The 25,437-nt window shown below is 37.4% G+C and overlaps 1 protein-coding gene across 1 annotated transcript in view; it reads left to right on the top strand.

Annotated features, from left to right (window-relative positions):
• Positions 1 to 19,611, top strand: part of LOC121296161 — a 143,025-nt gene extending 123,414 nt beyond the window's left edge. Inside the window, exon 3 of the transcript XR_005947025.1 lies at positions 19,296 to 19,611. The gene's annotated coding sequence lies outside the window, so the exon portion shown is untranslated. The remainder of the gene's footprint in view (positions 1 to 19,295) is intronic.
• The last annotated feature ends 5,826 nt before the right edge of the window (positions 19,612 to 25,437 follow it).

The raw sequence follows: 25,437 nt of genomic DNA on the forward strand, positions 1-25,437 counted from the left end.
GTGTCATGGGCCCTATTCAGAGGTGCCTTGTTGACTGATATATGTACTGCAGCTAGCTGGACTACCCCGCATACATTACCAGGTTCTACCGACTTAATGTCGTAGATTCCTCTATGCCTTTAATAGGCACTAGGGTCCATGAGGTTGCACGCTCACACCACCAACACTAGATGGCGGTAATGAGATGTCCCTCAGATACTGTCCACTTATTCTCCCTCACGATGGCTCTGGTATACTTTCGCAAAAGTATTCAATTTGATGGTCATCTTTGAATTGAAAGGGAATGATAGGTTACGGATGAAACCCTGATTCCCTGAAAGAGAAGATGACCGCCAACCTTGTGCGGTCGCATTACTTGCATTCGTGGGTTCAATGCAAAAGAGGCTGATGTCACCATGTAATGATTATTTATTACCTCGGTGAGGCAGGATCGAGGATGTCACTCTGCGGAGGGGCCTGTTGGCAGCTTTGATATAAAATGCTCAGCAAATACCTGGCAATTTCATTATGCCACAAAATGTATTTGTCTCAGAAATCTACACTTTGGTAGGCTTAAAGTACTATATAGTTCTGTGAAACTGAAACACATTTTTTTTTTCTTATTTCAATTAAGTACTAAAGCTGAGGAAACACAAAGCCACTTTGTGTCTTGGAACTTGGTCTCAGGAGACTAGGTTTCAGGCCACTACATGTCACACCATGGGTTAAGGTTAGAATTTGAAACAACAAAATGGTCTGAAATTAGTCTCTTGGAACCAGGTTTTAAGTCACTGTTCCTGAAAAACTGGCTTTGTGTTCCCTCAGCTTAAGGATGCTGCATGTCTTTCCTTCAGTTTTGTACATTCTGTGTCAGATGTCCTTTGCTTTTTCCATTCGCAGCCAGGTTTTGAGCATGTGTTTTCCTGTGTTCTATCATTTCGCAAAACAAAGGCATTTAGCTTTTAAGTCTGGAAAAGTAACTTGAGATAATTGATAGCGTAAGGGACACCTGCTTTAACAAACGCAAAGGTTCCACATGGAGATGCTGCAGCAGATGAAGGAATTCTTTAAGCCATCAAACTAATTTAAATTTTAAGAAAATAAACATATGTATTTAAAGATATTATACTTTTAGTATATAATGCCTGCTTATATGTGTTCATGCTTTTGTTATGTGTTGATATTCTTATCATATGTTGTCATATGTTGATGATCTCTTACTTAAACTGGATGATAGACCCTCTGACTGATCAATAAAGTTAGCCGAGATAAATGAGAACCGTTCTATCAATTATAGATGATTAGGGTTGCCTTCTACCAATCAGGATCAAGAAGTCCCCAGTATGAAATGTGTCTGGAGGTAGATGGTGAGGATCTGGGAATAATAACAACATAAATAGTTGGCAGCTCACCCAATTCTAATAATTATGATATAAATAGCAAACAGAGATAATAGGCAGCACACTGTTATTAACTGTAATTAGATGGGTAAGAAGAAAAGATATGTCAGTGAATGTCGTTATCTAAATAGTTATTTATGCAGTTCAAACTGGGATAAACAGGGATTATGGGCTGGCCTGGCCTTGCAGACGTGTGGATTATGTCTAGCATGGCCCAGTTTTATTGCTATTATAAGTCAATGAAGGTGTTTTTTTTTTTGAGAGGTAGTTGTAGGGTGCTTTATATAAAGTTGAGCTTCTAGTTTTGGGACCTACTTAAAAGCGGCCATTTTAATTATTTTATCTTTACTTGTAACATGTTATGATTATTGCAATAATTAGTTGTACTGAACTATGCAGCCTAATGTTGATTTATAAGCACTATTTTTCATATAGCTGTCTGAGTGTATATATTTTGCACTATTTTTATGAAAGCTGTCCGTCATTGTTATTTACTATTTGAGAACGGCGAAAAAGCTGGCCTCATAAAATGTAGCTGGTGTGGATGAGGTTGAATGCCCCGTCCATGTAAAGCTCATGGGAATGTGGCTGGAGCCTTAATTAGGTCATTGTTTAATAGGTAATTAAGGCTCCAGACACAGATATGAAAGAACCACTCCAAGCTCATTACTGGGAAGAGTGTTCGAAGTAGAGAACGAGAGTAAACTGCCAGTCTTTACATTTCCTCAGTACATGTAGCCTGTAACTTTTGAACTCCACTGGCTCCAGCTGATCTGTAGGAGAGTATTACAATGGCATTCAAACATATATCCAACAATTCAATCCACATGTATTTTAAAAAGATGTAGAATACCATCCAGCTACAACCAAATAATTAAAAGCACAATCAAAAAAATATGTTTTCAATTTAGACTTCAAAGAATCCAGCGTTTCAACCTGCCTAATGTTAACCAGAATAGAGTTCCACAAATGAGGAGAACAACAGCAAAAAAAACAAACATTTTTTTGGGAACAACTAAGAGTTCTGTGATTTCTGATCTCAAGGAATAAATAGGAATTTACAGAATCAATATAAACTCATGAATGTAACAATACCAAAGACTGATGAAGCTGGTGTAAAATATGTTTAGTATTACTGATTTCATACCATTTAATTCCTGAGTTAAATGTTTGTTGTGATGTTCTGACTTGGAATTAAGTTTTAAGGCTCAAACTGGGAAAGTGTAAGTTTGTAAATACTGTACACAGTCATGTGATAAATCTTATAAATAAAATCCTTCAGCATGTGTGTACTGTGCAGTAGTATAGTGGATTTTCAACCCTCTAAGGGATGACATTCTTTTCTGACTTCACTTATTGAATGACCCTGTGGCGACAGTGTGATTGACACTGGTCGATACTAGAAAATGACTCAGCGTTGCACACTGTAATTTTATAAACAAGCTGATGTGCCAGGTATGCATTGGGTACCTTAACTATTAAATATTAGGCTCGATGAGATACAGCAGAGTCTTTATTATGGATCCTGGGTTAAAAATTCCAGGGACCAATTGCCATCAGTACAAGGCTTATAATTTCATGGAATTATGAGCTGTAGAACTAGATGATGTCATCATGAGAAATACCCCTGCTGTTTGTTTTCAAACAAATGCTCCTTTGAGAAAGTTATGAAACATACATTGTTGGCTCATAGGACATATGAACTTGAGGTGTGGGGGTTAAGGTTGATAGCTGTATTTAAAAGCTCTGAACCTAGCCTCACATTATGTACTATACTACATCATCTGTTAAAGAGACCCCTGCTTTCCCTTTGGATCTTTGTAAACACATTGTATTGCTACAGAGCAATAGGCAAGCAGTGTATAAATCAAGAGATTTGCTGGCAACTCTGGAGATCATACACCTGACAACAAAAAACGTTTTAAACCGAGAGACTCATCATAAAAGCAAGAAGGTTAGGAAGCAGTACTGCTAGTAGAATTGCCTGTGCCCAAGATTTGATAGAGCTGTGACCGCTGTGAGTAATAAACAGTGTAAAATTAGTCCCCAGCTTGTTTTTAGACTGACTGAGGCTGTGGTAGCAAGGAATGTGCTTTTACACATCTGAAAGTACAGTATCTGTTAGGTGCTATTATAATAGAGATTAGAAAGCAGGCAAGCTTTCACCTTCCAAGTAATCATTGACAGCCAGCTGGCTACAGAACAAATAACCCTGGATGGTCAGCAATATACAAGTGTAATATCACGTGCATTTTAACGTTTCTAAAAGCTTGCTGTGTTTTTGGTAACATAATATGACTGCTTTAAAGAAATTCACATGGAGAGAACCTGTGTTGCATTTAGCATAACTATAAAACAGATGGCATTTCTTAAACCTTTGCAGATAATGCTTTTAAAAATAAAAATATATAAAGTAAAAATAAATCAAAAATGGCCTGGTCCAAAAAAATGATTGTCCTGTATACCAGCCACAATGCATCAAATAAACTGTCAAAGGGAGTAGAAAACATAAATAATACGATTTTTTTTTTTTTTGTAATCCTTATTGATATTGTCTAAATATATAACCAATAATATAAATTATTAAATAAAGTGTTCATTTTTGTACTTAAGATATATGTTTAGATTGAATTGAGCATCAGTTTCACCTGTCAGTGCAAGTGCTGGTATTGCCGGCTGCTTGGATAAGATCTCGGTTTCACCTCTTCAGAGGTAAGAGGTCATATACCACTGCAAGGTCAAAGAGTCCTGATCGTCTTCACAGGCTTTGTGTTGGCTGTGGGGAACAATAGCTCCCAGGAGAGGCTGTGAATTAACCCATAAGAGCGAGACACTTTTGTTTACCCTGCAGAACCATCCTTTAAAAGACTAGATTTTAAAAGACTGAAAACAATAATGTGTTTACAAACCTTATCTTGAAATACAAGGCTATGATATGCTTGTCTGAAAGGATTGGTTAAGTGAGAACCACATTTCACGGGAGCCCTGTTATACTCTTTTAGGAGGAGCTGTTTGAAGTTTGGATCTTTACCACGTAGATTTGATTTCTGTTTGCTTGGAATCAGGAGAGAATCGGATTCCCCATGAAGTGTGCAAATGGGAATACAGCCCTGGATATCAAGATACGATTCACTACATTGATCTATTAAGTCCTTTATTCTTAGTTTTTTTTCAGATATAGTTTATCCTTGAGAGAGGCATTTTTAAACCCACCTCCTCCTAGAAAACCCAACAGTATGAGGGCATGCTTTGGAATGATAGCCTTTTTACAGTACAGCAGTAATTTACAATTAGGATAAAGGTGTTCTATTTGATTACTGTACTGACTGTAATTGTGTCTGCGGTTATAGCTCTGTTGGACAGGAGGGTATAAAACGACATTTGAACAGATGGTTCAGAACTTGTGTTGGAGGGAGATCTGCATCAGATTGCATGTTTTTTTTTTTTCTCCATGCAGATTTGTACAGAACATGACTTTGTTACATGAAGAAAGACTAGCAGCCAGCATGAATATCCTGTGCTTACTAGCTTGTGTCTCATTGACCCTTCTTGTTGGTTCAGTTGCCAAGAAACAATTGGCAGCCTGCATCCTACTGTGTGTCTTATTAAATTACTGGGATACACCTTCCTAATTTATTTTGAATATTTCTTTCACAGTAGAAAGGAACAAGGAGCCAGCTGAGTGGTGTCTGAACACTACAATGCTTGTGCAGGTCTGGGTAGATAGAGTGGGCCGGACTCTGACTTGCTCTCAGTGGAGCTTGTTGGGCTGTGGGCAACGGCAGAGCAAGCCAGAGAGGATAGCTGCTGAGCTCTGTTTCTCTCTGATACTATGGTTAATTTCTCATTTCGTGGATGGGCGGCTTCAACACTCCCGCAGCTCCTCACAGTAAACTGGACAACTAGCTTCCGGTCACCAGGAGTAGTAAAAGAACAGGCAATTAGAAATGCTTAACAACCCTGCTGTAGTCATGCTATAACACCCTAATTTTAACTAGTATAGGGACTCGATTGTAAAGGGAACTTGGATGGGGAGCAGCAACAGTAGGACCAACAACATGCACTGGGACAACACCGCAATTAAAATGCAATATAAGTTTATTAAGTTTCTACAGATCATTAGGCTTTTCTTTAGCCAAGGTACAGAACCTCCATTGTGCAAATAAACAATCTTTTTTAAAATAAGCAGTAAATAACATCTTGGCTCGCGTAGCAAGCATCGGGCACCTCCCCCCAATTTACTGTTGTCAATGCCCCCCCTGAAGGCACCCGCCAGTAGTCGCACCCAACACAGCTCTTACCCATGCTAAATGAATAAAAGCAGAAACAAGTCACAAGTAAAACAATAGAAATAATAATCAAATTCAGTTCTTCTATAATAGTCCAGGTTCAGATAGGTCTTTGCTTAATAAGAGGAATGGCCAGACGCTCGCAGCTGGACCCTCAGCAGAAATGTATTGGCATGTGACCTATGAAATAGTGCGAATAAAGATCAGCTCTCCAGGACGAGTTCCAGCCTAGCTTTTCCATGCTGCTGTCCAAGCTTGCTCTGTGTTTTCCTTGCTCTTGCTCTTTCTCTCGCCTCCACGCTGCAGCCTTACTTGTCTTTGATTTCTCACTTCCTGGTCCGCTCCCAGTCTCTTCCCCAGTCTCTCTCCAGCATCTCCTCGGTCTCTCCGGTCTTTTAAACAGTTATGGGCAGCCAAAGTCCTTGTGCTCAATTTAATAAAAAGCGAGTGCGAGTGCACAACACATTAATTAGTGCAAATCATAAAAAACACAAAACAAAACCAGTGAACAATATGCAAAGAACAAAGAAAAAGAAAACATGCCCAAATAAAGAATCTAATCAAACAAAGTGATACACAGATCATACAATAAAGGACACAGGTATAATTAAGTTAACGTAAATATTAGCTCATGTAATATACATACAGGTATGAATGGCACTATTTATCTTATCTATGCAATAATATCAAATCTTACACATTATCCACATTATTAACATCTAGGAGAAACTGCCAGTCTTACACATATACTGTAACCAGCCCTAGCCTTGTTTCCTTTGAGAAAGAATGTGTTGCTACATACTACTGTTTAACGCCACAGCCACTGACTTGTTTTTTATTGGGATGAAGTCCAACAGAAAGAGAAAACTTGCATTGCAGTTAGGACTGTTCTTTTTGGCTGTTATTGGCCTCTCTGTGCTATGGAAATCCTTCACGTAGGAAAGCTTATACAATTCTATTCGATTTAATTCAACCTAAAGTTTCTTGAATTTAAAGGTGATCTGCATAGCTCAACATTAAGGAACGAGGGGCCTCCCTAAATTGGTCTTCTCCCAGAAACCTGTGTGTGTGTGTGTGTGTGTGTGTGTGTGTGTGTGTGTGTGTATATATATATATATATATATATATATATATATATATATATATATATATATATATATATATATAAAAATAAAATTGGGAATGGAATATTTCTGTATTAAAATGCACTCTGAACGAGCATGTCTGGAGGCGAGGCTTTGAAATTTCCTCTACTTCAACACTTTTAACTTTGCAAGGCTCTTCGCATTTTCCCCCTTAAGGCTTAGAACTCTGAGAGACGTTATTGAGAGTTGCTCTTAGTTTCCAGCAAACTTTCATTGTGTCAGATATTAAATGTAAAATTGCTTTTTCAAATTTTACTCTTGAAACACAGCGAATGCTAAATGTTACACCCTATTATTACTTGTTTCTCTCATTACCTAATTTGCAAGTATGAGTCTGGGGCTGCAGGCTCTTCTTATGTAGTTCCATCCAGCCCCAACCAGAAGAACCGTGACACAAGCCTTGCTTTAGTTTTATCCCTTCCCAAATGACCAGACATGGGAATAGCGTGAGCAAACTTCAACAAATCCTCCTTAAAGGGCTGAGGAATGAACAACTGATGACGCACTTCCCCCATCTGGGGTAATTTATCAACACGGTACAGAAGGTCTCGATTAATTTCGAAGTGAGGGTCTGGGCTCGACCAACCGACCATTAACCACAGCTGCTTGGTCAAAGAGCCTGCCCAGCACATCGTCACGTCCTTGCTCGAGCTGGAAATCAAGGGAACGATCTAAAAAATCAGCTCCCATAGCTTCCAGCTCGAGATCAGGTCGGTCCCGAGCGGTGGCAGCAGGAACAGACCCCTGTGCTGGCTCCGCGGCCACTCCCCCCACCGGACTCTTTGCCAATCGCCCCCACCTGAAACCTCTCTGACTCCCTCCACTGCCAGCCCTCATTCTTAAAGGCCCGGCATTCCCGTTTAGTTTTCCGGGGTCTAAATCTATGGCAAAACCAAGCAGGGTCACGGAAGGGAAATATCTCTCCAATTACTTCCTCCTTCTCAGCCAGTAGGGAAGACAGGGCTATCAGGGCAGCTAACCAATCCTTGAACTGTTCATATGTTTATGCCCCGGTGAGATTAGGCTCTCCTGTACTAGAGACTGACCACACCCTGAATCCAGGAGAGCCTGGGTTTTTGGTCACACTCCATCACGGGGCAATCCCGGGCGAGGCAGCCCACCTCCCTGCACGTCCAACACCTTGGTGGACTGGTTTCTCGCTCCGAGACTTCGGCAAGTGGTGGAAAAACCGAAGCCATGAAAGGGGCTCGCCGATAAGGTGGTCGCGCGAGACCCCGGTCTGACACTGCAGCAGCCCGTGGATAGCCCCACCCTACCCCGATTCCCAGGCCGGGAGCTCCCGCCGACACCCCCCGACCTTCAGGTCAAAAAAGTTGCACTGAAGCTGTTTCTCCATTTTTTTTTTTTTTTCACCATGCACCTGTAAAATAGTTAAACTCAGTTTCTTCAAAATAACTTTATCTTAACGTATAACAAGATTCATTTAAATCCTGTAAATAAAATGGAGCATTTTTAAATTAGGTCTTAAAGTTGCTCATTCTCAGATTTAAAGGCTGCTGTAGTAGCAGCTGGTTTTGTTCACAGCAGATGTCTACCTTTAACGCTCCCATCAATTAAACAAGGTTTTTAAACTCCATTCCAAAAATTCATATTCCGTAATATAATATATATATATATATAATATATATATATATATATATATATATATATATATATATATATATATATATATATATAATAATAATAAAAAACAACAACAACAACAACAAAAACTGCTCCTCTTTTATTGAAAGCACTGCATCGTTGTTCCCTGGTTGGATTCACTAGATTGTTCTGCACTGCAGGTTGGAAGATAATAAATATGTTTTATTTATAGGTAGAAGCAAGGTATCTAACTCATAACCGACAAGGTCATATGGCTTTTCTCTTGGCTGGGTTTGTAAGGCACTAGATACCTGACACTCTCTTATTTACTGTCTTAAACGCTCTATAGAGCACACTTACTGTACATGTGCAATGCAGCTGAGGCACACTGAAATATTGAATTCATGGATATTCAGTCTGATAGTTCCTTCTACCTGTACGGTTTTAACAAAGAGACTGTGAGCTCAGTGGAGGCTGGTCCAGCACAGGTACAGAAACATGTTACAGGTACAGTTTCTGGTATCTATTTGTGGGATTGAGGGATAAAGAATCAGAATAATATGGCAAGGTTTGCTTGAACAGTAAAGTGGATGATGGGTGGTTTTAGTTTATCATCGTAAGTTTTACCTACTGAAGGAAGCATTGTATCAGTTTGCTACTTTTTGAGCATTACAAACTAAGTAATGAGAACTACAGAACTAATACATAAACTTTCCATATACCGTGTAAGACCGTTAAACATGTTTTGGCATTACACTGTACTGTCTTATTAACCTGTAGTTGCGAAACAAATATCTGTTTTAGTTATTGTACAGGGGGTGTTAGTACCAGTCATGTTCTGTACTTGGGTGTAAAGAGATGGTCAGCCATATAAATAATACTGAAGCAGTACCTGTAGTTTTTATCAGCGTTGACATCTTGTGAACTTGTTAAGGCCTTATCCAATTATATGACATTACAAGGGCAACATGGTTTAACCAGATATTCACGATTTGTATATTTCAGTTAGTCAGGGTTTCAATGCACTATGAAACAGTTTGTTTAGGTTGTTTTTGAAGTATATTGATTAAAGACATAACTGGGCCCAGCAGGATAATTAAAGCATTTGTTTCTTAAGTTTGTGGTTATTGGCTCTTAAATCTGCTCTTTGATAATCCACTGCTCAGTTCCTTTAAAGGTTCAAATGCATATTATGATATCCTTAGGCATCAACATTGCCAACTCTGGCTCACCCTCATTTGAATATGTAGCCTAGAGAAAACGTTTGGGGAGGCTGGGAGGAGGGGTGGGGGTGGTAGAGGTTGAGAAAGTTCTTTATTTGAATCTGTCTTCGTAAAGATGGAATTATTCATAGAAAGCTGTAAGAACGAGCGTTTTGAGAAGAAACAGCACAGTACATTGCTAGCAAGGAGGGTTAGCCTTAGATCTATTTTTAATGGTCTCCGTGGAGACAAGGAGTATGTTTACACTAAGTTTGCTTCTGCTTTTTACAGCCGCATCGGATTAAAGTTATGAAGAAAAAAGAAAAAAAATACCAGTGGGAAGTGAATTCCACTGAGGGCACACAGATTCCCTGGATACAGCGAAGGCTGTGCATCACATTACATTCACTGAGCAGTAGACTAGATGAAGAAAGTTTGAGCTTATGGCTGAGCTGTTTTAGGGTGGGAGGTGGCACAAAAATGAAAGTCAACCTAATAATACAGTATTTCAGTAACACTTTATATTAATGTGCTGCTTGTTAATGGTTTGTAAATGTATAATATGTGCATAATAACTATGTTATAGAATATTAATAAAGCATTATATGGTTTATAACCATGCAATAGCCGTAGACAGAATTACGTATAAACATCCCAAAGTACAATAGGTGGCTAAAAACGGTCCCCATTTATAAAAACGGAATTCTGTTTATGGCTATTGCATGGTTAAACATTCCAAAGCAGAACAGGTGGCAAAAAACTGTCCCCTTTATAAAACTGTAATTCCCTATATGGCTATTGAATAGTTGTAAACCATCTATAGTGCTTTATTAATCTATAGTGCGTTATTAAGCATATATTATGTATTTATAAAACATTTATACAACATGAGTTAGCAGTACCTCAACATAAAGTGTTACCAGTATTTCTAATGTGTTCAAACCAAGTAAAGTAATATACATGTCTCTCATCTATAAAGATTTATGCTTGCATAAACCAACCTTATTTTATGTATGTGTTACATGGATTAGATAGGAACTATGGTATGGTCTTCCGTGCATGCTGTAATTCCTTTCCTATTAAAATGTGCCAGTAGTCATTTTTATATTTTCAAAGCAGTTTTAATCTGTCTTTTTTTTTAGCTGTTACCATTCTGTTAGGATAACCTTTTTAATCAGTCAATTTGTTATGAGTCTGTCTTCTAAAACTCAGACACTGACTGGGTTTGATGTTTTACAAAACCGTACCTTACCCATTCCCCTTTGGTTCAGTCACTGAGATGATGAGTCGGGAAGAACAGAGTATGAAAAGGCTGAGGTGTATCTGAGCTCTTCAGCATGCCTGGTGTTTTCTTGTGTACAGCAGCCAGACATCCAGACTGTCTCTAATGCACATTGATGTCTTCTGTCCTACCCAAGCCCTTCTGATGATGTCAGTGTTGCTTCAGTGCTCTGCTGTAACTGTTGCCTGTTTTCTCTTCCTCTATAAGTTACCAAAATATAAAGACTGATTTTGGTTTGACAAGACAGCAGTATCTAATTCTGTCTTTCCTCCCCCGAGGGTGTCTTTTTTAGATTTATTAAAATGCAATTCAACAGGAGAATACAATATAAAGCATATTAAAGCGTATTTAAAAAAAAAAAAAAAAAAAAAAAAAAAAAACATTATTTTGTGAAAGGAACATAAAACATTATATTAAAAAAAATCTAGTGACAAATAACTAAAACTCACAAGTTTTCTAATATTAACATTTATTTTTCTTTCCCTTTTCTGTTCTTTGGAATAAAAACCTTCATATCTCAGGCCTGTGGTATGAGTTTTATTTTTATTTTTTATGAAGCCGCGTTTTTTAGATTTCTACACACGGTGCTATCTGTGGCAATACCTAGTACAGAAACTTAATGAGAATTTCTTATGGAGAACATTTAGTGGATTGTAATTTTTAGATTATTACTCGCTATGTTCCTTGTGTAATATGCATACATAAAAATCACTGTGTACTATACAGAATACAAAGTATACTGTGCACCTCATATGAAACAGGCACATGTGTGTAAAAGGTTGCGCGTGTTACTCAAACATAACTGAACCAGGTGTTTTTAACATGACTGATAGTGGGTCTTGACCTGCATGTGCTGACATCAGAAAGATCACAACCAGGGACATCACACATACACACACACACACACACACTTTTAAACTATGCTATATTTGTACTGTTTCCAGGTAGCAGAATATTAGCTATCACAGGCAAGAGTGAGTGTCAACTGAAATTCTAACATATTTGTAAGAGTCTAACTATTTAAACTGCTATCTGAAGGCCTTCTTTTAAAGGAACTGGCACAAGCAGTCTATGTATAATATAAGATTATTAAGCTAATTATCACTCAAAAAAATACATATGTTAAATAATAAGGTGGTCTTTTGAAAAAAGTCAGCTTCATTAGTGGTTTCAGAGTTATAACAAATGGATGATTTTTCATCAGTAGTTTGAAGTCTCCCTGATTGTTCAGGGTATAACTAAAAATGGACTGTAAATATGTTATGTTTCAGCTTGATGGCAATTACTGTGTGCTTTAGAACCGATCACAGTAACAAGCACTTCCAATGTTTGCAAAAGGGACCTTAGTGAAACGGGCTGACACAGAACAAAGCTGTAAATCTGGCAATTACAAATGTCAGGTTATAATTATGGGTTAGAATTTTTTTTTTTAAAGCTAACCCCTTTGGGGCCCTTATTAACAACCACCTTCCACTGAAACAGTAGGTTGAAGTGATAATTTGTCTGAATGTATCCTGTTGCATTGAAATGTAAGTATTTATTCCGCCTTTCGGTCTACAAGCGTAATCAAAACTATTCTCACTGAGTTTGAATTGGTAAAAGGCCAGTCAATCAGAGTGAGATATATCACATCAGGGCTTTCTTGAAAGGTTTTGCCATGTAAACAGATTGGGATAATGTTTAACCCATTAACTGCCTGGTGTTTTGATTGATTCAGGTGCATATTATTATATAGGCTCTTTTCTTTCTGTAATCTGAGCAAATGTCGTTCTTATCTGTACGAGGTTGTTTTTCCATAAGTGTCCATTAGGTGGCAGTGCAGCAATGATCAGATATGTCACCAGTTTTTGTCATAAAGGGAATGTAGCTGTTTTGTTCAGTCAGGCTCAAATACAACACTGTAGTTTTTACTGCCTGTAGTTTTCAGGCAGTTAAAAGGTAATATGCATGTACTGTCTAGAAGTTATGGTCCCTAAAATTATTTAAAGGAAAAAATAATTCTTATAATAATCAGTGCCACATTCAAAATCAATTATCTATTGGGCTCTTCTTATTCTTAAGTGTTCTTGTTAGTTGTTACACATCTAAACTGACTGCAGTTATTTCAGGAGTTATAATCTAATTTTTAATAAATCTGTCAGTAGATCTGCAATTACTTACAGTTGCAGATCTGGGTAACTATTGTGGGGTTTACCATGGGCCTGATTGCTGGAACCTGATCATTTTATTAACAAATTTCAACAAGGTAATGTAGCCCTAAAAAACAGGAATGGGTGCAAGGCAAATATAATCCCTTCTGCATTTAGTGGCTGGGGTTCTCAGCAGGTCATAAGCCAGAGCATTTTCAATGCAATGTTCATGTAGCTTGCTTATAAGTAGGTAAAAGGTACAGAGTTTTTACTATTATATCACACATCCTGTATATGCGAACTGTATTTTCCACAGTTTACAGACGGCTCATGAGTGTCACAGAAATACGGTGGAGTTTTCTTTTATTAAAGTCTGTTTCATTCTCCACATTAGTATGCAGAACAAAGCTATGTGATTGAAGGTCCTCTTAAGCACTAGGAGGATGCACAAAATCCCCACTCCATATGCATGATGTTAATCCAAGACGTGAGCTGAATTGTGTGTTGGGAGCTGGTGAGGCAGTGTGGTCCTTCCTTTACCTGGTTCAGGTATTTAAAACAGTAGGGATATAGAGAATACTACAATTCTATTAGCTTTACCTGAGCAAGCGGAAAGGAAAATAAAGCTGTGAGCTGGGGCTTTCCTGCAATGTGTTTTCTGCATGTTATTTCATCACTAAGAAGACCTAATATCCAGGCTGATATAGCGCTCCAGTTCTGGTTTAATCTTATGCCCTTTTTATCACCTTTTTGGTAACGTTAAAATTAGGAAGCCACTTGTCATACGAGAAAATAACTTTTTAGAAGCCCTATTCATAAACTTTATACTCTTTTTAGAACCCATATAAATAAACTTTATACTCTTTTTAGAACCCATATTCATAAACTTTATACTCTTTTTAGAACCCCTATTCATGTTTTTTATCCTTATACAACCAAAGAAAAGCACAAAGCCAAAACCCAGACAATAACGAATATTGAGGTACCCTGTTAACTATTCCAGGACTAGTGTAACTGGGTTAATTTATCAGTATGGCTGCAAATTATTATTCAGAACCTGTCAGTAGCGTATATTTAGGGTTAAGGATTAATACAAAAATGTAAAAGAAACAAAATCCATTGTACATTGTCAGCATTTCTAGACGTGTTCCACGCTTCATTGATATGTAGGTGTGCTTGTTCTCTGAATGGTATCGATCACAGCCACAGCGGGCGATCAATGGAGTTGTATCTGCCAGAGCAATTTAGTTATAAGTCCTAAAATTTAGTTATAAGTGACAACTGTATCTGTTTTATGTAAAAAGTATTTGGTAATAATTATCATTTATATATGCTATATATGCTACAGTCCTAGATGCTGCAACACGTTTCTAATTAAGCCAAATAAAGCTTCTGTTCTTGTGAATTTCTGATTATATGACAGCCTCTAAACATGCAGGGTAAATCTGTCTCTGAACTGCACAAAATAACATTTGCTGCCTCAGTGTCTTGAACACTTTGCGATTCAGTTTTAGTTCAGCGAACAAGAAGCTTGTCTGGGTTAGTTCATGTTGTGTCAGGCTTCTATTATCACTCACAAAGCTAGTCTGCATGTTTCTTGGTAAGAAAAGGATCTTGCATAACTTATGGAACAAAGTTTGCATTTTTTTTTTTTTAACTGAACTACGCTCTGATGCCAGTCCCTTTTTTCCAACAAGTAAAGGGCTGAATTACATGTAGATTTTTGCACAGGTCAGCGACACAAATGGAAACTGCTGGCAGTGCTGCGCGTATTTTGAAAATCAATTAAATGCTCTCCCAGCTGAGGTCAAGAGAAACAAATTAATTATATCTTAATGGCTTGGATTTATAAACAGTGAAATGTAACTGCATGAAATTGCTATTTAAGTTACAATACAGGCAATCAGGTAGAAAAAAACTCCAGAGCAAAACAAAGGACTCCTGTGTCTGCTTAAATCACAGCTTACTGAACAGTAGCCACTACAGTAATTCACTTTCAAAGTTTAACATGTATGGACACATAACTTTTTCTCTAGGACATATTTCATATCTTTTTTTTTCTTTTTTTTGTGTGTTTCTAATTCTAATGTTTATTACAAATTTTTTTTTAGCATGCCATGCAAACGCTATTCTGGAGCAAAAGCTAAGTAAAACCAGCTGCATGAAGTAGGAATTAACTAAAAAAAAAAAAAAATATATATATATATATATATATAATATATATATATATATATATATATATATATATATATATAGAGAGAGAGAGAGAGAGAGAGAGAGAGAGAGAGAGAGAGAGAGAGAGAGAGACCCCTGGTTGTCGATAAAACCATGGCCGAATTCAGCCAATAAAAATGTGTTATGCATTTCAAAGAAGATTGCATTGAGATTTGATTAAGTATCAGGGGTCTGGAAGATTTCTCTGACCGGCACTTTTAGCAGTCAGCTCTGTTCTTAGATCATGCTTTGATTTTTTTTTTTATTTCTTTTGAAGCAGATACCAATTGTCAACTTTAAAGTAAAAGTTGTTTAATTATTGCAGCTTCTAAATATAAATTATTCTCACTGGTTATTAGGTTTATAATAATGTAGTAGATTTCTTTTCACCATGGCATCAGGAGGGATAAAACAAAATCTGGAATCAGGGTCCCATTCTGTAAAAATAACCCGATGGATAATAATCCCAAGCTCAAAGTAAAGTAAATCCAGGAAGATGACCATTCCAGTACGGCAGGTTGAAAATTGTCTAATTCATACGATATCAACATTACATTAAAAGCCATCGTTTGGTATAATGTATTGTTTATGCTGTGCAAAATGGATAAGACGCCCAATGTGCACAGCTGTCTCCTAGCAAGTGAAGGTACCACTGTATTCTGGACTGTAGTTTATTCTAGGAACATGTCACCTGGGCATGTGAGATATCATTGGAAAGCCCCATGCCTCTTTCATTTGCTATATTGACTGTGTTCCTCCTGCTCTTTCCGTTTTCAAGTTACAGGCACTTGAACACACCTACCGATTTGCTGTGCGTCGCAGCACTGGAACACTGAATGAGGGGGTGGTAGAAAGTAAGCATTCAGGCATCAGTGGAAAGTACAAAGCCTGCACTCTTAAATTATATTGAAACTGGAATGCTATCTGTTGAAGTGACCGAGTAATAGACAGCAAATGCAACTTAGCAGCGGACTCCTGTCACATGACTCAAGCCTTAGTTTAGGTTTGCTGTAGTTTCTCTTAGGAACATCTGTTCAGATCATACAATACATCATTGGAAGGTGTTAATTCTGTACTTTCAAACAAACCTTGAACCAGAAAGCTATTTCAGTGCCTAAGATATTCATACGATAATGAACCCCAGGTTACCTTATGAGGGTTAAAGAGAAGTGGTGTTAACCTTCGTGTCTGGGTCAGAGTCTAAAAACTACATAAATACATCATAAATATGATATATAAGCAGGATTGGTTGGAAGAATTATTACAAAGGCAGAAATCTGGAAGACCGAAGGCTTCCTTTTTGAATAAACGTGACTGCCTGGCTAGTAAGTACTAACTTTACTTCTTGAATGTGTAGCACGATTTTCTATCACCTACCTTTTTAATTTCTTCGTATTCTGACCAGAGATAATATAATATACCCTTCAAAGATAATTAGAATGATCATATACAAATATTGCAGAGCCTGATTTATTATTATTATTATTATTATTATTATTATTATTATTATTATTGGTCAATTACAATTAGTTCTACTTTTGGTAATCTGTGAGTTTGTTAATCTTAACACTTCAGAGCTTCTTCTACAGAATAGCTAGGTTAATGAAAATAAAGCAATTATTGTAGATAAGGCATCTTTATTTTTCTGTTCTGCATCATGAAGCCACTTACACTTACTGTAGCTCTATCTTTCCATCTCACATTCAACTTGAATTATTTTTTGTTCCTTTCAAAAATACATCAAGATCAATGTTTTGGTTCTTGCTTTTAAATCTTTGGGGGGCGTTTAAGCGCGGTGAGGTTTTTGTTTGTCTTTTCTACCTGCGTCATTTTTACCCTCTGTTCCTCATAGCTTCTCCCCTGTTCTGTTTTTTTCTCGTTAGCCCTTGCAAGGCTAATGAGGCTTTTTAATTTATTGTTTAGTGCTGTGCTCAAGGCTATGGGTTGGTGGCATGCCTCCAAACCAGTGACTTCTATCCTTTTTATTTTTTAATTTGATTTTGATTAATTTATATTCTAAAAAGTGCCAGCATTGGAGACTAAAGACCTTACATAGGGCCATGATTTACTAAGCCTTTGCATTGTCTTACTGTTTTAAGCAATAAACAACTCAAGGTATTAATTGAAGTGTTGTAACTAGGGGTCTACTTAAATCGTGGTAAATTTACCTATTTTTCATGGGTAGGTTGAGGAATAAAATTTGGATTTCGCGGGCATTTCGCGGACCTATTTAAACATCAAGTAAACCTAAGTAGACAATATTTCAGAACAATATAAAGCCTAAAAATAGTGGCACTTGCTTCCTTACTAAAACAGAGTTCTGTCATTTGTTAAAGGCAAGCATGCAGCATCCCCCTGCAGTTGACTTGCCCATATATTGAGACTGTACGTTCTGCATCCACTGAATTAGTGTTAAGGCAAAGCTTTGCCAAGTTATACAGATGTAGAACTTGATTAGAAACAGCCCCAAAACTCGTTTACCCAAGGGCATCTGGCATGCTTTAATAAAGGCAATGTATGCAATGTTTTGTGTCGTGTTATATTTGTCCCATCCAATATTTTATTTTATTAGTATGTGTCAAAACAAAGAAAATGTGGCTAATCGGGTCTAAAATTCCAACTATGAAAAAGTAAGCAGCAGGTTGAAGCGAGGTGGCTGTGTTAGATCATTTCAGTACTGGTTTAACTTGCATACAGGAATACTTTTTTCTGGGTTGACTTTCCAGTTTGGTTTCTGAAAGCTGTTTATTTTAAGTTCTGTTCAACAGCCTCTGTAGTAGCCTTTTGTTTAATGTGTGATTCTGAAGCCAAATAGCCATTGATTATATTTTCTCCAAAGACACATTAAGATATGCAAAACAATTACCTCAATCTGCATGTACAGTTTCTTTGGGAAATATCTTGAAACGGTCATTAGCCGACATATTATACTTTGCTTTTTTGTTGTCTGTTTCTGCTATTTTACCTCCAATGCTGAAAACTAGATTTTAGCCACCTAAACGAAAACAATGCAGCACCAACTTTGTCCCACCCCCTACTGCACAGTACAGATCACAGAAAAGCAGTACAAACGCACTGATAGGCTGATGAAAACTTTGTTCTCATTTGAATAGTAAACAACACCATAAACAGCGTTGGAGATTTTTTTTTGTAAATGTTATTATATCATACCTCAGGAAAAACTTGATGGAATGTAATGTCACTGCATAGGTAGAAGGTTTGGTGTTCAGTGCACCTATTTATTTAAGGATGACACACCCAGGTGATATCATTACATTTACCTTAAAGGGTACATAAGGACCTTTTTATTTTACTGTGTTACATGTTCCCATGAGTTGCTGCAACTGCTTACGTAAGGTGTGTGTATTGTTATTTATTTATTGATTTATTGATTTTTTACATTTTGAGCATCTTTTTAAACTTAAATTGCATTCCCTGCCTCAAGATGGCTTCCCATGTACCCGAATGGACCTCTCAGAGCTACATTTACCATCATCCTCCTGCTCACATATGTAACTGAGATGGATTTACCAGTGAGAAGGAAAATTATGGGAAATGTAGTTCTGAGAGGTCCGTGTGGGTACATGGGAAGCCATCTTGAGGCTTCAAACAATATTAAAACAATACCCACACCTTACATAAACAGTTGTAACAACACATAGGAACATGTAACACAATAAAATAAAGTTCTTATGTACCCTTTAATGATACAGCTGCATGGTCAGTTTGTCATAAGTGGTGCTGTGGTTTTACAGCAATAAGCAATCAGTGTTTGATTTTACTCTATAAAGTATGCCCAGTCCTGTCAAAACCAGGACAGCATAGTCCAAAACTAGATTGATGGCACCCATTCTTAAATGTGCAGATGATTATCTTTTGAAAATAGGAAACTGCGTGAAAGAAGGTTATTGAGAGGGACTGCTAGATTAAAGGTACCCTGCTGCTGTTGATGAAACTGCCTGCGGTGAGAATGGCATAAAGCACTGAGAAGTAATTTACATGAAAATACAGAGTGTCCCTTTTCTCCTTGTCTCCTCTATGACCTAGCAGCCCCACCACAGAACACTACACAGCTAGACTTCCGACTTCTGACTGCCCTGGGGAGGAGACTGGATGGCATTTCAGACAGATTAAAAAACACCACTGTGTGGGAATCTCAATCCCTTTAAAATTTTGAAACCAAGACAAGATCTGTATGTACTTTGCTAGCATTTACTAGCATTTTAATGACCTCTTTATCACCCATTCACTTAGATGTCAATCCTCTATCATTACCCTTGACATGTTTATCATATTGTGGTGTAAGCGTGTTACACATGTAATATCATCAGCTGGGTAAACAGTTCTTTTATGTTTAGTTTGTATATGGCGCCTTAAAAACCAACATGTCATCTGTATGGCACTTTCAGCCAAAATGGTTGGACAGATCTGGTCAGGATAAATGACTTACTAACCAGCTAGATTGCATAGCATTGTACCTTGCCAACAAAAATGTAGAAGTAACGCTCAGTATAACCTTTATATCCATAAGGCATGTCACTGGCACAGGAGTCAACACAGAGTCTCTAAGCAAGGCTAAAATAACATTGCAAATGTGAAAGACAAGAAGCAATATTAACATATTATCCCATCATGCCACTCAGTGTTTCCTCACCACAGCCTCATGCTGTTGCTCTGAGCCTAATAGTTCACAGCTATGATGGTGTTATTAACAACATTTTGGAATTTCATTGGAAACCATTAATATCTGTCGAGAATGTACAAACCAACTCACCACTTCATTTATTTTCTGTGCCTTTGGATTTAATTACGATGGCAATATTTATTTATTTTTTTTCTGCCAGCCTGGACCAATTATTCTTTAAAACAATGAAGAATTAATTTACACCTGTTGTCAAATACTTTTTTTTTTCTAGTTAAAAATAATTAAGCCATCATTACACATCATGATTAATGGATCACTATTTGTCATCTGTTCTCCCAGTTCATATGTTTTTCCTGCCTCTGACAAAGCAGCACAAATCAAATTACATTTTCACTACCCCAAAACTAAAGATCTACATTTTCTTCTGTTTTGTTTTCTCCCCCTCATTTTCCCCAACTCATTTCATCATTATCCTGTGTGTAATGGATCGCAGGCTGATGTTCATGTCAAATGTATTCATGAGTCACTTCATTATACCAGCCAAATGCTTTTTAAATATTTGCATACGACTGTTAACATTAGCTGGAAATTGTAGACTTGCATGAACTCAGCAGTGTGTAAAACCATCAATGGCCTAGCCTCCCCAAGGTACAGAAAACATTGTCTGTACCAAAAGGATTGAATGGCTATAGTAAATATTGTATTCTGCTCTTCATCTGAACAGATTAGTCGCCTTGTATAATAAAATCCATTAGGCTGGCATTAGGTAAACCAAGCAATTTGTAATGTATCTATGAAAAAATAAAATTGGCTACCCCTTTGCCAAAAAATGGAATTTCGCAAGTTTCAAGGGTGAAAGGGAAAATATAAACATTGTTGCTTTTAGGCATGTGCTGAAAAATGAGCAGCTGATTACTATATTACCCACTGAAGTGTTTTCTTTTGAAGTTAATGTGAAATTTGTACTTGTAAGCAAAATCAATTCCCAGATGTGTTCTTACATTTCTATTCACCATTCAAGCAAATTTTCTGAAATATGTTTCAAACTTCCAAATTTCAAGGTTAATACTGCAATTTTAATGTTTATGTGCATCTCTAATATTGATCCCCTGAGGTCCAATAACAGTGCTGCTTAAAGTTCTGCTAAAGTACTCCAGGATAGGGGAAGACTTTTATTGGTACACAGGGGACCACTATTGGAGAAGGATAGACGCATTAAAATAGAAGAGTGGCGGCTTTTCCAAAGCAAAAGTTTAGAAGTTTCTTGGATATCAAAAGATACTTAAATTCAAAATCAAGAATGTGCCTCTGACAAGATGTGAGATCACACCTGGTGGAACCATTCTCTTTCTCACTTGGTTTCATAGGGCCTTCTCAGGATTACTTATTGTCTTAGTGATTTTGCCAACCACACACACACACAAATAGGTAGCTCAAGGGAGGGTTATATTGGGTGATAAAAAATAAAACTGTACAGCTGTTCACAAATTGGACTGGGTGTCCTAATTAAACATTAAGAGACTTTATAATGAATTAACTTAATTTAAGTTAATTTCCTTCTATGGAGGCAAAGAAAGACTGGGAATTTATAATTTTCTATCTATCTATCTATCTATACAGTATGTATATATAGTGGGCTGTTATATATAGTGTGTGTATATATATATATATATATATATATATATATATATATATATATATATATATATATATATATAATGAACACTACTGCTGTAGTACCCCCTTAAGACCCCCTGTCCTGGGTGTTTCTTACTCTGAGGCACCCTGATCTTGTCTCATCCACTGCCAGACAATCGCATTTAGACCTAGTGCTGTATCTCATTTTATTTCTAACGGTGAAGAGTGACAGATGGCTACCATTAGCTTGTGTTTCTTGCATCTGCTACAAAGTGCTAATTTCCCTCATTAGAAAAAAAAAGACAGCTTTAGAATTTCATTTGGTGTAAAAATGTGAACATGTGATTGATGACGGTCTACAAGAAAGTGAGCTCTAAAGTAATCCAGAGCCCTAGACAATGACACAACCCTATACATGACGCATTGGATATCTGTGGATATATAACCCTCTATGTAATATATGCATGTGAAATAAATAATTTTCATACCACCAGCAACATTAAAGACATTTAAATGAGGCTCATTCATTTAAAGACAAATGTTAGTTATCATAACCATGAATCCCCCTGAATTGACCCGAACCCTCAGATCCTCTGCATCAGTCTTTCAAAGATAAAAAAAACCCTAAAAATCCAAGGACAATGATATCTTTGAAGATCACCACCAAAGAGTACAGCAATGATGCCATTCGGGTGCTACAATCAAACAGTGGAGATACAAACAGAGGACAACTTGTGAACTACTTTGAAAAGAATTAAACCTCAGGGCGTGTTTGCAAGTTTTTAAAAATCGCTGCATGAAAGAGTGAATGGGAGGAATTGGGATTTAAGGCTCTGTCACACTACTCTAACAGCTAAGCTTTGTATGCACCAGCGGTCGGTTTAAATCTGAATTCGTCCCTTCACCTCACCGAGCATTAATATTAATGAGAAATGTTTCTTTGTCTCTAGCTAATGGCTACGTAATAACATCTAACACTGAAAATGAAAAATAGAGAGCAGTGTATTGGGAATGGAGTTAATGAACCTTGCAGTTCAGCTGCATATAAAGCACACTCAACATAATGTGTGCTACACAGTTAGAGGGGAACAAAAATGCATTCAACGTACAGTATACAGGTAAAAGCTGCCCTTGAATTGGCTACACACTGCTAATGAAACTCCCTGATTGATGGCTGACAGTTCAGAGGTGTCTAATTGTCTGCAGGTAAACAGTCCTGTACATTAGTTACACAGAACAGAACCTCATAACAAATTATAGTACGTAAAGTCATTTACTTACATCTGTCAACTGCTAAAAGATATAACACTGTTTAGATTGAACCTGTCTATTGTCTAATTGAGTTTTTACAGACTCTTGTGCTTGAGAAAAGGATTTCAGAATCCCGAAAGCTTGTCTGTGAAAACGTCATATTTTGTCCAATAAAGGTTATCATATGATAACCTTTATTCAGCAGTGGGAATCCAATGTTCTCGTTTTAATAGAAATGTGTAACAAAACTAATTAGCAAGTACATACTGTAATAAGGTCTTCAAAAAAGTTTTTGACGAAAGAAGACTTTTGCAAATGGCTCCACACTGAATGTTATGGCTCTAGCTTGTGGTTTTGATGGTCCAGACTATATTGAATTTAAAATAGAAATTATTGAAAGTGCATATCATGCATATCTATTGTAATGTAGGACTGTGTTTGTGAGCATACTGTGTATAGTACTGAGTTTCCAGCACTAGTCATTTAAATGCTGTTTCAGCAATGTTTTAGGAAGTTCTGTGTCTAGGTCAGTGAATGATACTGAAGTGAAGAGAGTGAGCCATGTTTGGAATTGTGATAATTTTTGGTATTTTAAAATTGGTGAGATGTGACTGTCTATAGAGAGCATGAATTACTTACAGGACTGGTTTTATTATATATGACCGTCTGTGGCCTTTGTTAATGAGGACTGTGGTTGCCATAGTTTAACGATTATGACTAATTATTAATTTAAAGCCTGGAAAGAAATTATTGATAGTGATGAAGTACATTTTCTGTTTAACCTTCAGCAGTTTGTGATGGAGGCATAAAATATAAAAATTGACTTGCACACCCATCAATAAAGCAGCGGTCTCTGTACTTGCATCTTCATGTTGTCTCCTCTTGTACTTGGAATAAAATAGCTTTCCAGATGTATTTATTATGGGTGATGATGGCTGTGGCTGCATTCAGGCACACGGCAAGCTTCACCTCACAGAACCTACATTCTCCTCTGAACACTTGTTAAATTTAATTTGGTGACTGTGATGGTTCTGTGACTAGGATTAAGATTTTAACCCTCGTCTCCAGTTTGGTTGTAATGATTCATCTTGTATCAATGACTGGTGATACCACATATCATGGAGATACGTTTGGGGGGATACTTGACCCAAAAGGTACTTGTAATCCCTCAAATGGCTCTTGAATGATGATTGATTTGGTATACATGTTTGATCTGCTTGTCTCGTTTATTCCTTTTGTTCTGTTTTGCAATTTATCGCTCTCAGAAAACAACCCGCAACGTTCTGCTGCTTCTATGCCCGTTGTGTCTCTTTTGAACATAGTACACATGAAAAGCCAAATACAACTGGGCTGTGTATTAACACCAATTATCATTATATACTGTGCTGTGATGAACACTGCTTTTATGATGCATGTAATTAAAAAATCAAAAAACAAATTAATATTACAGTCGATATACTGTACACCCTTGTACTTAGGTGAATTTAATTATCTTGATCCATTCTTGATTAACTTTATTTGATTACAATAAATGGATTACATCGAGACAATGTGCAGTTTAAAAAACTGTAATAATCACATTTAGGTTGTGTCTTTTGGGGACTGATGTCTAGCTATATCAAAAGAGAGGGGAACGGTCTAGTGACATACAGTACAATCTTATGAAATCCAAAAGGAGATGGTCTCCTGTGATCACATGGTGTCATCCTGTCTGTCTGTGTAGTTAACGGAAGTACTATCATGACTGTTTGTGACAGATACTGACTTACATGTCAGGTATCTCAATCCAAATGTACAGGGTGTCAGTATGTGGATCTTTTGAATAAGTGACTAACCAATAAACATTTCAGCCCCTTGTATAAGAAGTGTGTATTCCCTTGTGTTATCATTAACTGCAGTCATCCTTTGCTTTGTGACATCGCTGTAGATTGTGGGCCTTATTCACAAAGTATTAACTTATTTATATATATATATATGAATAAAGATTGATTTTCAATTTTTCTGAACTGTAGTTAAAAAAGCCAACAACAATCTGGAACAGTTGTGTGGATATCAAATTTATTCATAAAAAAATGAAAGTTTAAGCTTTGCATGTGTCTGTGACAGTATTTCAAGGACAAAGGTGTCTCAGACTCCTGTTGTCCCTCAGTTGAGCGATCTGTGGTGATAGGTGTGTGTCCGCGGTGTCGACAGGCTGGCTGGCCCTCTACGGGGGTCGTGTTTGGAACAGATGTAAAGGCCCACGCTCCGGCATGTAGACATATGGGCCGGGAGTACACTGCCTGCCAGTGCTGCTGGAGTACAGCATGTTGGTTTAGTAGAACAGTGTGAGTCTGGAGCGACTGGCACTGGAGTGGAGGGCTGCTGTAGGGCTTCGACTGGTAGAAGTGTCACCGGATTGGTAGGTCTGAGCTCGGAGCAGCGCCAGCAAGCGAGAGACCGTGGAGATGGGCAATGAGAAGAGGATGTGAAAGGGAGAGGGTTCCTCTCTTTATTTATCACAAGTTACAATTACACTGGATGATGACCGCCTGAGTCCTACTATGTTGTTGATAGCCTAGGGATGTCCTCTAAGCAGCAGCACGCGTGTGTACAGGATTCACTGTTTCTAATACATAATAATTAAGCACACTAAGCCAGCAAAGCTAGCTTTTTTTG

Source organism: Polyodon spathula, chromosome 21 (assembly GCF_017654505.1).
Source record: "Polyodon spathula isolate WHYD16114869_AA chromosome 21, ASM1765450v1, whole genome shotgun sequence".
NCBI lineage: Eukaryota > Metazoa > Chordata > Actinopteri > Acipenseriformes > Polyodontidae > Polyodon > Polyodon spathula.